Consider the following 15,166-nt stretch of genomic DNA (forward strand, 5'->3'; position numbering starts at 1 on the left):
GGTGTGTGCCACCACATCTGGCTCTATTCCCAGTGTGGCCTCAAACTCACAAAGATCCAGAGAGATCCCTGCACCACAAATGATAGGATTAAAGATGTGTGCTACCATTGCCTGACTTCTATATTTAATAGAGTGGTGGATTTTTTCCTTTGATTCTCAGATAAACTTTATTGGGTTGCACAAGTAAAATATTACCACACTGATATTTCCATGTCCTATATCAATGAAATACTACAAAGCCTGAGAAGATGCCTAAAGCCTCAGGAGAAGTCAATTAATATAATAAAAATATTGGCTAATCACAAGACACTCCCAATTATCGATGAACAACAAAACAAGTGACAAATATGTGTTAAAGTGCAAGGTTCTGTGGATGCTGGCTGTCTTAACTTTGCTAAGTGACATACATAACTCACAATGTCTGAAGAGATGTTATTACCCATTCATCACTCCCATCTTAAGGTAGCATGGCATCTCATTGTCTTTACCTTGATATGAAGAATCCAACAGGAAGAGGAAGTTGATTTTTCACAAATTGGATTCTTATGGGTTTGGGGATATTTGGGCTGGTGAAATTCTGATGAGTATTGTTATCAGGTAGACTGCCATACCAAGAAACATGGGCAACTATGAGACTACCATATCCTAGTTAAGCACTAGCACAAGGCAAATGAGGAAGCACCTAGAACTGTTATGTATCTGAAGAAATTCTAATCAAAACAGCTGATCTACATCCTGGGGAGGACTTACCTGACCCACAGTTGTATGTATATGATTTAAAATAGGTTTATGAGGGTGTGGGAGTGCTTGTTGTCTAAGAGCACCCTCTGCTTTTGAACAGGATTGAAGTTTGGTTTCAAGCATCCACATCCAGTGGTTCACAGCTCTTCATATGTATAATTCAGGGGCACTTGACATACTCTAATGGTCTCTGCAGACCCCTATACTCATGTGCACAAACACATGAACATACACACACACACACACACACATAAAGAAAAAAAATGACTTTAAATATATGTGTGTTCATGGTTTTAAGCTTTTATTTATTTATTTCTTGGAACAGGGTCTCTCTCTTTATAGATGGTATCAAACTCAGAATCCTTTGCCTCAGGCCCCTGTGTGTTGGAATCACAAATATGTAACACTCTGCCTTACTAAGTCCCTGGTATTTTAAGATTATTGTGCTTTAATAGCTTATCAATGTATCATTTTACCCTTTTTATTAAATATTATTGAATAGAAAATTAATAGATGCTTAAGATTAGATTTTATGTTGTTAAATTAGAGAAAAGACAATGAAACCATCAGTGTCCATGGAAAGTTTGCTGGCGTTCAGGTCACCAGAAAAGGTCAGAGTGGGATGGGATGAATACTTATGTATTGGGCTTATGTCATGTTGCCCCAGGGCTGACAACACAAAGTTCCAGGTGGGCTTTATCTCCTCTAACCCTTGCTGACTCTTCATGTCTTAAAACCCCTCTTGCCTAGGCATGAGGTGTCTAGGGTCCTACCTCCAGGACAGACCTTCATAAATCATAGTGATAGGTTTTCTGTCAGGCAGGCCTGATTTCTTTTTATTTTTTTTGTTTGTTTGCTCACTTTCTCTCATGCATTATACCTGACAAAAGTTTCCCCTTCCTCCAGTCCTCCCAGTCGCTTCCCCCACTTCCCCTCTCCCCAGATCCATACCTCTTCCATTTCTCAGGCCTAATATCTAATTCCCTTGCAAAATTAACTAGGACCAGACTCTTCATTACAGCATACTCAATCAACATGTTGCACATCATGTATTTAAATATTCTCAAACTCTGAACTGCACATAATGTATTGCATATAATTGAATGCAATAGGTAAAAAGTTTTGCAATTTTGTCTGACTTTCAGCCTAGAAGCTCAATCCAAACAGCTCAATCGGGCAAAAGCAGAACACCATATACTTTGAGGAGAGAAATATTTGGGAAGAAAGAGGTCATTGGAATAATAGCTCAAACATGAAAGATGATGGCAGAATGAACAGAAAAGTCCTAAAAATATACAATTGGATTTTCTAAATCTTTTCACCCAAATGTTCTACAAAAAATACTTGAATTAAAATTCAACAAATTTGTGGAAAAGGCTGTTAGGACAATAATCAAAAAATATCTATCTATCTATCTAATATCATTTCCTTCAGTGATGTTTTAGGTTTAAAATAAAGTATATATTTCAAAAAGCACCACACACTAATTTCAAATAAACTAAATGGTGCAGTTAACAGACTAACAATATTATCAGGTTTAGTTAATAATTATAAAATTTTACTTAGATACCTGGGGTATAACTAGGTTGGAAGATGGCTTGCCTAGCATGAATGAAAACCTGAGATTAATCTCCAGCAACACTAAAACCAGGTGTAGCAGTGATGCCCATAGTCCCAGATGTCAGAATGTGCAAGGTGTAAGGAGGAACATCTGAAATTCAAGGTCATTCTTATCTATGTTCCAAAAACAAATTAAGCAATTTTTGAATGCAATTTGTATAAATTATTTTATATATCTTTAAATTTTGATAAAATTGTTGATATTTTAATGTTATTACAAAATTTCCTATCAGGAAATTGTAGAAGCATAAAAATTGACATTTTATATATCTCATAAAAATGTGGTAATGTATTATACTTTAGCAATTTTATTAATATATAGACATGTCTAGTATTTGTGAATTTTATCATAAAGAAAAATGTTTAGTTTAATGGCTAGAATTTATTTTAGCAAAAACAACTTAATAAGGGAAAGCCTAAAAATCATTGAGCATTAAGTGTTATTATTGAAAATATTTTTAATTGACACATAAAAATCACATTTTTTGTTGTATACCACTTGAAGATTCTCTACTTGAGCACATTTGTGCTGTGTTCAATACAGGTTAAATGGGACAGAGAAATCTAATGAAATGAAGTCCCAAAGAAACAGGTAAATTTGCATATTTTTATGCTTAGATTTGGTGACATGAGAACCGTGAGGACATATGGTGACCTAGTGCAAAAACTGCTCAGGGCATCTAATGCCTTGTTTGTTTTGGTTGATCCTGAATATTTAGAAATATGAATGGATATGGGAAGGGTGTTTCCAGACTGAGACTTTCTGGTTTATTTTAGAAGAGATGGTTGGAGGAGAGACAGTGGTACATGTCACAAGTTTTATAACGTGCTAAAGAGAGAGTACATAGGAATCTACCTGAGACCATGTGTTTCTGCTGTTTTCTTGGTAACAAGGTAACACATTTTTTGGAAGCAGCACATTTTGAATCCCATTATTATCAAACTCATTTCCCTTAAATGGTGTATGTGTTTCCCATCCCAAACAATATTCATTTAACTTTAATTAAAACTGAAAAAAAATTCACATAAAATTTCTTACAACTTTATATGAGGCTGAAAACAATGGTTGAAAAGAAATCAAAACCTACTTTGCATGGACCTACAGATGAAAGTTGTACAAATGCAGACTGAAGTTGTTCCTAGACTTTTGTAATTGTAAGGCATAAAAGCTCATGATTAGAAGTTGAAATAGCATGCATAACCCAATCTGAATTAGACGGGAATAGAGAGAGGCATAAAGACCATAGAATCAGAAGACAGAATGAAGGCTAAACAAAGGCTTCAGCATTGTCAGGAAGACACTGAAATAGTCTCTCTGTGGGACATTTGTAGCAATAGCTAACCTTGTACTAATGGAATAACAATGCATAAAAGTGATTAAAAAAGAACAAAATGAGCAACTTGCCAGAAGACATGTGCTCAGTATGTAGCCCACAAAGAAAACCTGCCCTTAACTCCATGCCTCAAAAGTAACATTTCCCTCTGAGAAAGGGGGGGGGGGGAAAGCAAGCAATTCAGAAAGCATTTCCTTTAAACAGATGAAACAGCCTAGTAAGAAAAGAACTTCTTTTGCTATTTCTGGATAGAACATCATAGAAAGAAAGTAGAAAATAGAAAGCTTTTACAACTTACATACTAATAAGAGCGGTACCCACTAGTACATACATTTTCACATTTAAAAGAAGACCTTTTTTTTTTTGCATAAAGCAGTGAGATACCACAGATGAAAGAGAGTAAGATAGTCTTTTATTTAAATGTGAGAGACCATATGAAAGGTGGCTAAAATAATATGAATTAGTACACAATTGGTTCGAACTTTTGACTTTGTGTGAATATAGTATCAAGAATGACCTTGTTCATTTATGGCTGATGGAAAAATGTGACCAGACTATGCAGCAGAGAAGGTGAGTGATATGTAGACAGAATCTGGTTTTCTCCTGGGATTGAGTGACCAGATTGGGAGCACTGGAGTGCTTTTGTCATTTGATTTTTGTATATGAACACATGAAAATGGGACACTGGAAATGTATCAAATGTTGGAATAATTTTTTCCATATTTTATCTAGTTTTGCCTCAAAATTAAGGGATGGTCTAAAGAATACATTTAGCAAAAAACACTTTTATTCTGATTTTATTCTGTAGCCCACTTAAGAACAGAAGGGGTTGTAGTCTTTGTAACATTGTCTTTCAAACAAATTAAGCTTCTGCTGCTTTTGTAGCTCTGTATAATATAGTTCAACTTGATTGTAGCTGGACTAGTGTCAACTAAGAAACATGTCTCTGGGTCTGTCTGTAAAACAATCTCCTAGCATGATTAATTGAAGGGAAAGGACCGTCTCCTAGAGTGTGCAGAACTATCCAGAGGCTGCTCTTTGCCTACCTATCTGCTCCATGCAAGTGACTACATCAACCTATTTGATGTGGTTGATGTTACTGTCAACTTTGTTGACATTGTAACCCGCCTTCTATGCCTTTCATCATGGACTGAAGACCTAAAGATCTCCAGGAATCCTACAGCCCTTTGGTGCCAGATTGAGACTGTTGAGGACTTCTGCCTTGTGAGCAAAGCAGCTACCAGGTTCTCAACTTCTCTACTGCGAAGAAAGCCATTACTGGATACACAATCAGTACTGTGCAAATCAAGTACATCACTTAGAATATATGTATTCTATTCTATTGGTTCTGACACTATAGAAAATGTTGACCAATGTACAAACCATTCTAAGAAGTAGCTAAGTGTGAATAATATCTCATTAAATATCATAGTATTACCAGAATTTCTACCCTTAACAAAATACTGAAACATTTGCATTCTAAGAATTACAACCTTTTTTTGTTTTGTTTTGTTTTTAAAGTAAGCACTGACTGGCATCTACCTTTATTATAGAATTTCTAAGATTGAGCAATGGGCCATTTTAAAACCATACTTAGAAAATATAAGTAATTTAATAATCAATGGAAATAGGATGTTTAAGTATAATTTAACATAACAAGGCATAAATTCATATATATACCTTAAGACATGCAAGAGAAATAAGCATTTAAAATATCAACCTTTAGTGTAATCCAATAATCCTTCCACAGCAACAAGCCAAGTTAATATTTTAGATACTTCCTATTTTATCAGTTCCTTGGAAGGGAATACTTATGATCCCCTATGAGTATAATCATAGACATTCATTTTATTGTCCTTTCTGTTTGTTTGTTTTTAAAGACAAGTTTGCTTTGTGTTGCCCTGGTTGTCCTGAAACTGGCTGCTCTGTAGACCAGACTGGCCTTTCACTCACACAGATCTGCCTGGCTCTGCCTCCCATGTGCCACCACTGCCTGGCTATCCATTTCCCCCACTTTGCTTTTAGAAGACAGAAAATATGTTTCTCTTACAAGTTACACAATAGAAAACAGCAAAAGAAACCTCTTCAGAATTCTCATACTGTAAGTCTATGGTGCAGGCTTTTTTCTATGCAATGAATGTAAAATTTGTGAAGGTTCACTGTATCTTTCCACTGTAATACTCTCTATTTTTATAATGTATCTTCCTTTCTTCCTGTATCTCTAAAAAATATTTTCCAAACTTTTATTTTCATTCTATAGGGAATCTCTTAGTTCTTATGAAACACACAGCTCATTTCAACTTAAAGTATATGTAACGGGAATGCTGTGATAATTCTGAAATTTTAATTTTATCTTACAGTGCAAGGATCACCAGGGGACCATTTTAAAAGCTAAGTCTAATGTTAATGCCTTTATACTTGTGCATGTGCTTTGATGTGTATTATCCTAATTTGTTTAAGAATCATAATAGTCAATTTCAATTTTTTTTTTTTCTGTTTCAAAATCAGTTGGTAACTTATAGTAGAAAATGATACAGGTCCCTACCTATCCATCATCCTGTGATCGCTCTCATCTTATTCCATAGGTGCAAGAGAGAAGATGAAAGAAGTCAATAAAAATGTGTTATGATTATTTGTTAATATTCCATTGGAGTTAATAAATACAAAAAGCATTGTTGCATAAGTACCCATCTCCAAAACTCACATCCACTGCTTAAATAGAATTCAGACCAAGTTAGTATACATTTGTAATATACAGTGACCTCTCATGAACCAATGTTTCTCTGAAAAGCTTGGAATTAGATAGTATTTTTTTGGGTTTATTTATTTATTTATTTATTTATTTATTTATTTATTTAATAATTTAACTTAATTTTACATATCAGCCTTGGATTCCCCTGTCTTCCCTCCTCCACTTAATCCACCCCCCATTCCCATCTCCTCCAGGGCAAGAACTCCCCTGGGGATTCAGCTCAGCCTGGTAGATTCAGTTGAGGCAGGTCCAGTCCCCTCCTCCCTTCACCCAGGCTGAACAAAGCTTGAGACAGGGTTTTTTTCTGGGTAGCTTTGCACCTTTCCTGGAACTCACTCTATAGCCCAGGCTAGCCTCAAACTCAGGTTGGCCTCGAACTCACAGAGATCCTCCTGCCTCTGCCTCCTGAGTGCTGGGATTAATGGTGTGCACCACCACCACCTGGCTAGATAGTCATTTATAACTAGAACTCATTCAACAAAATAATTATGTCATAGGTTATTCTTTGAAAAGGCATCCAAGGTACTTGAGGCTGAAAAATAGCCTGGGAAAGTCTGAAGTTCAGAGAATCCCAGAGAAGAATCTCCTTTACATCTAAGATCTAAATAGCTGATTTAGCTAATAGTCTTACTTCACTTCTATGTTTTCTAATTGAAATACTCACCTATAGATTACTGAACAATTTGTTTGCTCTAATTCACAGCCAATACCCAAGTGCTTTTTTTCTCCTGTTGTCAGATCTGCCTACAAATGCTTTGCTTTCAGTAACTGAGCAATTAAATAGTCAATAACATTACTAAGCTTCTACAGGAAAATATGTCTATCCAAGTTCTCACAGTAACTCATCAGCTCTTCTTTAATCAATCAATCTTTTAGAAGGCACATATTTTGATCTCAAACATACTGTGAATGAGAATACTACATAATATTCATGATCATAAAAATTATGTTTAGAAAGATATGGACTTTAAATGTAGGGTTCAATAAAGTAATCAATTCTGATGCATTCTAATACAGTGTGACCTAGATAAAATAACATGAATTTTTTGGTGATGTTAGTTGCTATTCTCATTCATTTGAGCCTTCCTGTAATATCATCTATGTTCATGCACCCCTCCACTATATTGCAGAGTGATTGATTTCAGCTAAACTTAACATGTGGTTTAGACACTGATCTTGTTACAGGCATCAGTAATCTTATAGGCCATTTTTATAGGACCTCTCCCTAGGTCATCTTTGAGACCAGCCCCCAACCCTTTCCCAGGGAACACTATGAAAGATACCATCACCACTGCCCTTCATTTGGCCTCCAGCCAAAAGAATGGAAATTCTGACCCTGAGTGGAAACATGACATTATGCTCTGGTCCTGTCTCTTCCCTTAAGAGTTTATTTATTTGTGTCTGCTAATCATTTCACCAGGATGTCAATCATCTCATAGGGAAATGGATTGACCTGAGATATGCTAAGATTAAGGGAGGAATATTTTTTTATAGAGATATGTACTTCTCTTTCCTAGAAGCCCCTCCCTTGGTGCAGCTTCTTAGGAAACTCTACCATGTAGCTCCCCCAACCCCCATTTTTCCTTCTACTTCTATCTTATATTCTTCTTAATCCTAGTCAGTGTTGCACACACTTTTCCCTGGCACTGCTGGCTTCTCCTTCTCTGAAGTCCTCCCCTGCTTGTCCTTAACGATTCTTGCTTACTTCCATTGCTGATCATGCCATCTTTCTTGATTGGATTCTAACTCAACAAACATGACTTTCAGACCTCTATGTCTCCCTTTTCCCAAAAGCTGCAGAGATTACAGCTTGCCTATCATATTTTCTTTCCTTTCCTTTCCTTTCCTTTCTTTTCTTTTCTTTCAACCTCTATTAAAATTGTCTTAGTGCTAACTTTTAAGTACATTTTAGATTTTGTTAGGGAAACAAAGAATTCCAAAGAGGACCAGGATTTCCCTGCTAAGAATGTTAAAGGCTCATACAGTCTTGTTGTACACCAACAGTTCCAGATACATACCACTGACTCACAATATTTACAGCTAAACATGTTATAGATATTGTCTAATATAATCACATACTACATATATTGATAAGGTGGCTCAAAGTGCATTTCCAATGACTAATTGGTAAAGTAATACAAAATGGCTTTTGATTGCTAGGTATGTAGTAACTGATTCAATTGAATTAGTTGTTCATAGCCATTCTCTGACATCATAAATACATAAAAATGTTTCACATGAAGATGTAGATTTAATAATGATTTTTAGGGAATTTTGGAAGAGGAAAATATATATGTTTACTTACAGTCATTAAAACCCTCCAAAGTAGAAAACAGTTTCTATTCTATTGTTATTAGTCCTCTGGAAAAAGCATTCCTTTTAAAATTTTATAATTTAATTTAATTTTACATATCAGCCATGGCTTCCCCTGTCTTCCCCCCTCCTGCCGCTGTCCCCGCCTTCCCCCCAGCCTACCCCCATTCCCATTTCCTCCAGGGCAAAGACTCCCCTGGGGATTCAGATCAACCTGGTAGATTAAGTCCAGGTAGGTCCAGTCCTCTCCTAGGCTTAGCAAAGTGTCCCTGCATAAGTCCCAGGTTCCAAACAGCCAGCTCATGCACTAAGGACAGGTCCTGGTCCCACAGCCTGGGTGCATCCCATACAGTTCAAGCTAATCAACTGTCTCACTTAACCAGAGGGCTAGCTCCAGCTGGGGGCTCCACAGCCTTTGGTTCATACATCATGTGCTTCCATTTGTTTGGCTATTTGTCCCTGTGCTTTTCTAATCTTGGTCTCAACAATTCATACTCTTACAGTCCCTCCTCTTTCTCAACAATTGGACTCCTGGAGTTCCACCTGGGGTCTGGCTGAGGATCTCTGCATCCACTTCCATCAGTTGTTGGATGAGAGTTCCAGCACGACAGTTAGGGTGTTTGGCCATCTGATCACCAGAGTAGGTCAGTTCAGGCTTTCTTTCGACTATTGCAAGTAGTCTACAGTGGATGTATCATTGTGGATTTCTGGGCACCTCTCTAGCACTTTGCTTCTTCCTGTTCTCATGTGGTCTTCATTTATCGTGGTCTATTATTCCTTGTTCTCCCTCTCTGTTCTTCATCCAGCTGGGATGCCCCGCTCCCCTGAGCTCTCTTTCCCTCAAACTTTGCCCTTCATTACCTCCCCAAAAGCATTCTTATTAGTGAGATTGTTTTCCTTTTTGGGGGGATCTGAGTATATACTTAGAATACAATTTTCATTTGTGTGAATGATTTCCTAAATGTTAAGAGTCAGTCTTAGCGGACTTGTTTATCTTGACATAACATCTGGATACAGTTCAGAGTATTAGTATCAGGTGGTGAAACATGCCTAAAACTACAGAACCTGAGAATTGGAAGTTGCTGGATTAGCAACTCAGCTCTACATGTTGGCTATATCTTGAATCCAAGACCATTCTGGCTGAATGAAACATTGTCTCAAACAACACCAAAACAACAACAGCAACAAAATAGTAGTGTTGTGCTTTTAGTACTCTTGCTAAATATTAAAGTCATTGGATTTTCTGTGCTAAGTAGATAAGAGTTTAATAGACAACAGGGCAATATAGCTTAGAGTTCTCTCAAAGCAGGGAAGATTTGAGTTTTAATGTAGCATTGACTGGTTGTTTTTCCTTAAATAAGTAATGTCTCTGACACAAAAATGAAAGCTGCTTGCATATTATTATTTACTCTGTAGTGAAAGTGTTTTTTGTTGTCAAGCATTACAAATTCACCTCACATGGCTTCCAGTCAGTCTCTGCTTCCCTCGCTGATCAAACACTTTCAAAGAAGCTGCATTTGAATCTGTGTCTTTCTTCTCAGCTATGAAACATGCTTCAGAAGCAAAGCAAAGCGGTGACCTTGTAATGTACCTTTGCAGCAAATAGGGCCCTGTTTATTTGTAGAAGGTGTTGAGATGTAATATTTCCTTTTACATTTAGATATTAAATCAGGTGTATTTTTCTGAAAATATCCAGTTAAAAAAGTTTAAAAATATTTCTTTTGAAGTATAAAAGATAACCTATTTTAAACTCTTTTTAATTTATGCCCAAAGCAGCAAAAGGTAAGAGTTCATAACATAATTAACTTAAAATACACCCTAGGACATATCTGACTCATCATGCTTTAATGAGCCTACATAAGTAGATGATCTTTGCAAAATAAAACAGAATGCTGATTGCAGAGGCCTTAACTCCCACCTGAGCAGCAAACTTGTTGGGTTCATCCTTGGAAGAAACTTTAATGTCACTGAACTGAAATAAAAACAAAAGCCAGAGATTTAATTCCCTTGATTTGCCTATAGATGAGAAAGCACCTCAATGATAATGTAATGTGTAAGCCGAGATACCATTCCTTCTTGTCACACAAAATAAGAAGTATAGTGAAGTCAGTGCTTGCTTTAACAGTGAAAGACCCTAAGAATACCACATCTGTAACGAACTAGAAGAGAAGCCAATGTGTTATGCATGTCACCATAGATTTAATGTGATGATGCTATATCTCTGTCCTGTGGGTTGATAATGTCGGCTGAGCTGTGAAATGTAAAACGCCGTAATGTGGATCAGCCCACCAGTATACCCACCTCTACAAACATTTCCAGGCAGTGTCAAATGTTGGCAGTAAGAACTTCTAAGTTTTTATCACATGTTTTCAAATATGTTGTTCTTAAAGTTGCATATTTAATAAATAAATAAATAACCATATATTGGACGTTTATAGTATTAAAAACAGAATATGAAGGAAAGGAATGTCCAGAAAGCTGTAGACATGTTGAAATTATGAAAATTATTGTTAATCATTTCAGTATTTCTTATAAACTGTTTGAAAGTTATTTTGCTTTAGACATTAGGGAGTAAGACACAGGAGAAGACTTGAACAAATGTGGCTTCAGGAGCTTTATGAAACATCTGTTTGGGATATAGATAGATTCTTCCCCATGGAAAGGGAAAAGTAAAGAAAGACCAAATACAGTAATTATAATGTTGATAGAATTTTTGTTTCCTATCCCCCTGATAGTTGGGAAGGAGTACTTTTAAGTAAATGAGATTATCTTAGTATTTCTTAAGAAGGATATTAACAAACAAAGCAATGGTGAACTGCACCTTTATGTATTACTTATCATAAAAGTAAATGTATACTGATAGTTACTAGTATAGTAGTTATTAAAAATTAAATTTATTATCAGGCCACATTGTTTCCATAGATGAAAAAATCCAACTGATACAATTTTATTTCTGCCAATGTTAATGACAAAATCATAATAAGAAAAAAATCAAGAAATTGAATTTCTAGTAGAGCTTTCATAAGGCATTTGTAATTACTACTATTTACCAGGGACAATATATGATAGATAAGATCAGTTCACATGGCTATTCAAGGTCACCCATCAACAAAGAAAAGGGAGCAAACGTATTAGACACTGTAAGCAAATTCTGCAACACAAAATAAGGAAGTTAATATATTTACACAAATAGTGTACCAAAGAAGAATTAACAGAAGAGTAAACATCTGAGTAGCTTTAACAACTGAGTAAGAGTTTGACTCAACTTGAGTAGGAAGGATAACAATTGAAGCAAGTAGAGCAGTAAGTGTTCACTAAATTGAAGCAGAAAGGAGTAAAGTGAAAAGTTCCTGTAATAACTGGTGACAATCCAGAATCTAGAATGCAGGACAGCCCCTGCTAATTGCATGCTTTTATTCATGATGGAAGAATGGAAGCCCCAAACATGGGAAGTTGGTATGTTTTTCAGTTGTGTTAGCACGGAGGACAGAAGGTTGTTTAAAATTCACATAGATAGAAACGCAAATCTTACCCATTTTATCAGGAAATCTTAGTGGCTACAAGGGGATTGGCTAGAAGAATAATCAATCAGATGCCATCAGTTAAAAGAGAACTAGTGTTACAACTTGCCAATCATCTGGAAATGATGAGAACAGAAAATTGGCTTGTATCATAACCTTTATTGCACAGGTCCTAGTGTTTAGAATCTTCCATATGAAGAGTTCATGGTGACAAAAATGTTGATTCTCTAATAAGATGCAGATCTGAAAACCTTTCAGTGTAGGATGTGGACAACATGTAGTCCAACAAACATGTGTTAATAAAAGCTTGGTTGTGATAATGTGAAACACCTACAGGGTGTGAAGGATGGTTAGAATAATCCTGGCAAGAAGGAAACAGAGTAACTGTGGATGCCCATGTTCATAATAAGTAATGTGAGGTTGTGCCTAAATGCTCCCAGACAATGTTTTGAAGCAAAAATACATGCATTCATATATATAGATATGATAGATAGATACTTCAATATAATATCATATAGATAGATAGATACTTCAATGTTTATAAATGCCATAAGTCATGCCATAAAGCTCTTGACCAAATTTTATAACAAGATTGTACACTGATGTTTATTTCATTATTTTTCTGCCTTTATTTGCATATGTTCAGTATTCCATTTTCTTCACTTAAATCTTTCTTAGACTCTGGCCTGGATCATTTTCCCATTCTCAGAATCCTGCAATTAGATATGGATGTCCTATCTGACACTGGTTTCTGATAATCAGAAACCTACAAGTTCTTCAGAGTTCTGTTTGTTTCTTGCAGTAAAGAGTAAGCACTATTGAGTGCATTATAGAGACTCAATAATTACATGGCTGGTCAGGTGCTCAAATGGCACACAGATATGACGTTAATGACTCAAGGCTGCCTATGGCTTAGGCAAATAATTTTTAACTCACTTCTTTGTACACCTGTCTTCCTAAATAAAATGTCTTCCTAAGCCAACAGGTTCCCCATCATTGATTCAGAAAATTGTACTTGATTCACATTTACAAAATAGACTAAGTAGATACATTTAAATTATTTGGGAAGATATGTTTAAATTCTTTGGGATATTTTAAAAACATTATAATATTGAACAGTATTCTCTCTAGTATGACTATAAGGAAAGTTTCAGAAAAGCAGTCAGTGTGTACTATATCCGTGTATTAACAAAAGAAAAGATAGTATGAGTAAGTGACTAGCAAAAAGAAAAAGCAGGGTATTACATGGCATAGTAACACCTACCTTCACTAGAATGAGCTTCCTTCAGAGAGCAAACATATTGAATTAATGACCTGATGTTATAGTTTCAGAAACTGAAAGAGACTCACGTTGAATTCAATAAATGCATACTGAGCCCTAGCATATTATAGGCAGCTTTTTGTCACTGCCATATAGACAGAGAAAATTTTGCAATTATGAACTATTTACTATGGTGAGATTAAATACATAATCTAAAAATACACAATTTACAATTTTAAAAATTCAATTACAATATCTATTACGAATATAAAAATCTATATGTCTAAATTTTATGCACATATATTAACATCCACAGCATATATAGAGTGGCATTTTGTATATTCAAAACCCCAACATGATTTTTTTCTAATCATTTTGTGCTACTGTTATTTTTAAGCCTTATGATTTTTTTTAAAAAAGTTCAAAGTTTTCAAATTATATCACTTTGAGAGTATTATTAGCTATGGGTATAACTGAAAGGAAACCATTTAATTAATTTGTTCTTAAGTTGATATGTCTACAGAGTATTCTCCCCTGAACCATTTTGGGATCTGCCTTTGTCCTTCATTGTTCTTGAAACTTGCTCAGATATTTGAAGACAGTCTCTGTTGCAATAAAACTATACTTTATAAAACTTCTTTATAAAGGTTTCCTACTTTTCATAAATAAAAACACATTTGCTACATAAGAAAAACTGGAAAATGATTACACAAACCTTTCAATCATCCACAAAAATTTTGATGCATTACAGTACCTTTGGTGTGGGAGTCCAAATTATGAAAAAGTAGTGAATGTGAGGAGAAGTTGTGAATTTGAGGAGATTGAATGATAAAATGTGAAAACAAGTAAGTTAAGTAAATTTAAGCTGCTTTAAGATGTCTGAGTTAATAAATTACTATGTTTTTTGTATCACTTAATTGATAGTTTTTAAACATTATTTAGTATTAGAATTAATCTTTTATATTTGTGAATATCAGTAGCCATTTCTTTCTGGCTTAGTTGAAGTTAGAATGTGGAATGTTGGTCAATCAAGTCTACCAAGTAGAAAATAAGTCAACATAATTAGAACATCCTGCATATTTTCTGTATTAGGGATTCCTCACTGTATCACATTTTCCTAGGGTCCTACACATGGTGGTTGTTTTTCCACAATGTCCTAGTTAATGCTGAAAAATATATCCAGACATTCTCAGAATTTTTTTCTCATATAAAAGTCACCTCTGTATTTCTCCTTCAAAGATAAGTAATTTTGTAACTACTTCTACTAATGTAGTATTTAAAAAATCAACATCTTCTTTGTGCAATTTACAGTGTGTTGTAGATTGAACAGTACTTGTGGAAACATTTGCTGTAGGACCACTGCTTTCATGTGAGAAGCTTTAGTCAAAATAATTTTCATTTTTCTCTCACAAAATGCTAATGATACTGTAATAAAAATAGCCTACAACCATCTTTGCCAAATGCCACACATTTCAGTGAAGCTGCCTCCCACGCCCTGCCAATTTGAAAGACACTACTGACCTCTTCAGTGCTGCATGGATCAGAATTATCCAGGCAGCTTGATTTGAGTTCTTACTATATAGGAAATTATGCAACATAAAAAAAAAAATCATCATTATTTTAG

Source organism: Onychomys torridus, chromosome 11, assembly GCF_903995425.1.
Source record: "Onychomys torridus chromosome 11, mOncTor1.1, whole genome shotgun sequence".
NCBI classification, from domain to species: domain Eukaryota; kingdom Metazoa; phylum Chordata; class Mammalia; order Rodentia; family Cricetidae; genus Onychomys; species Onychomys torridus.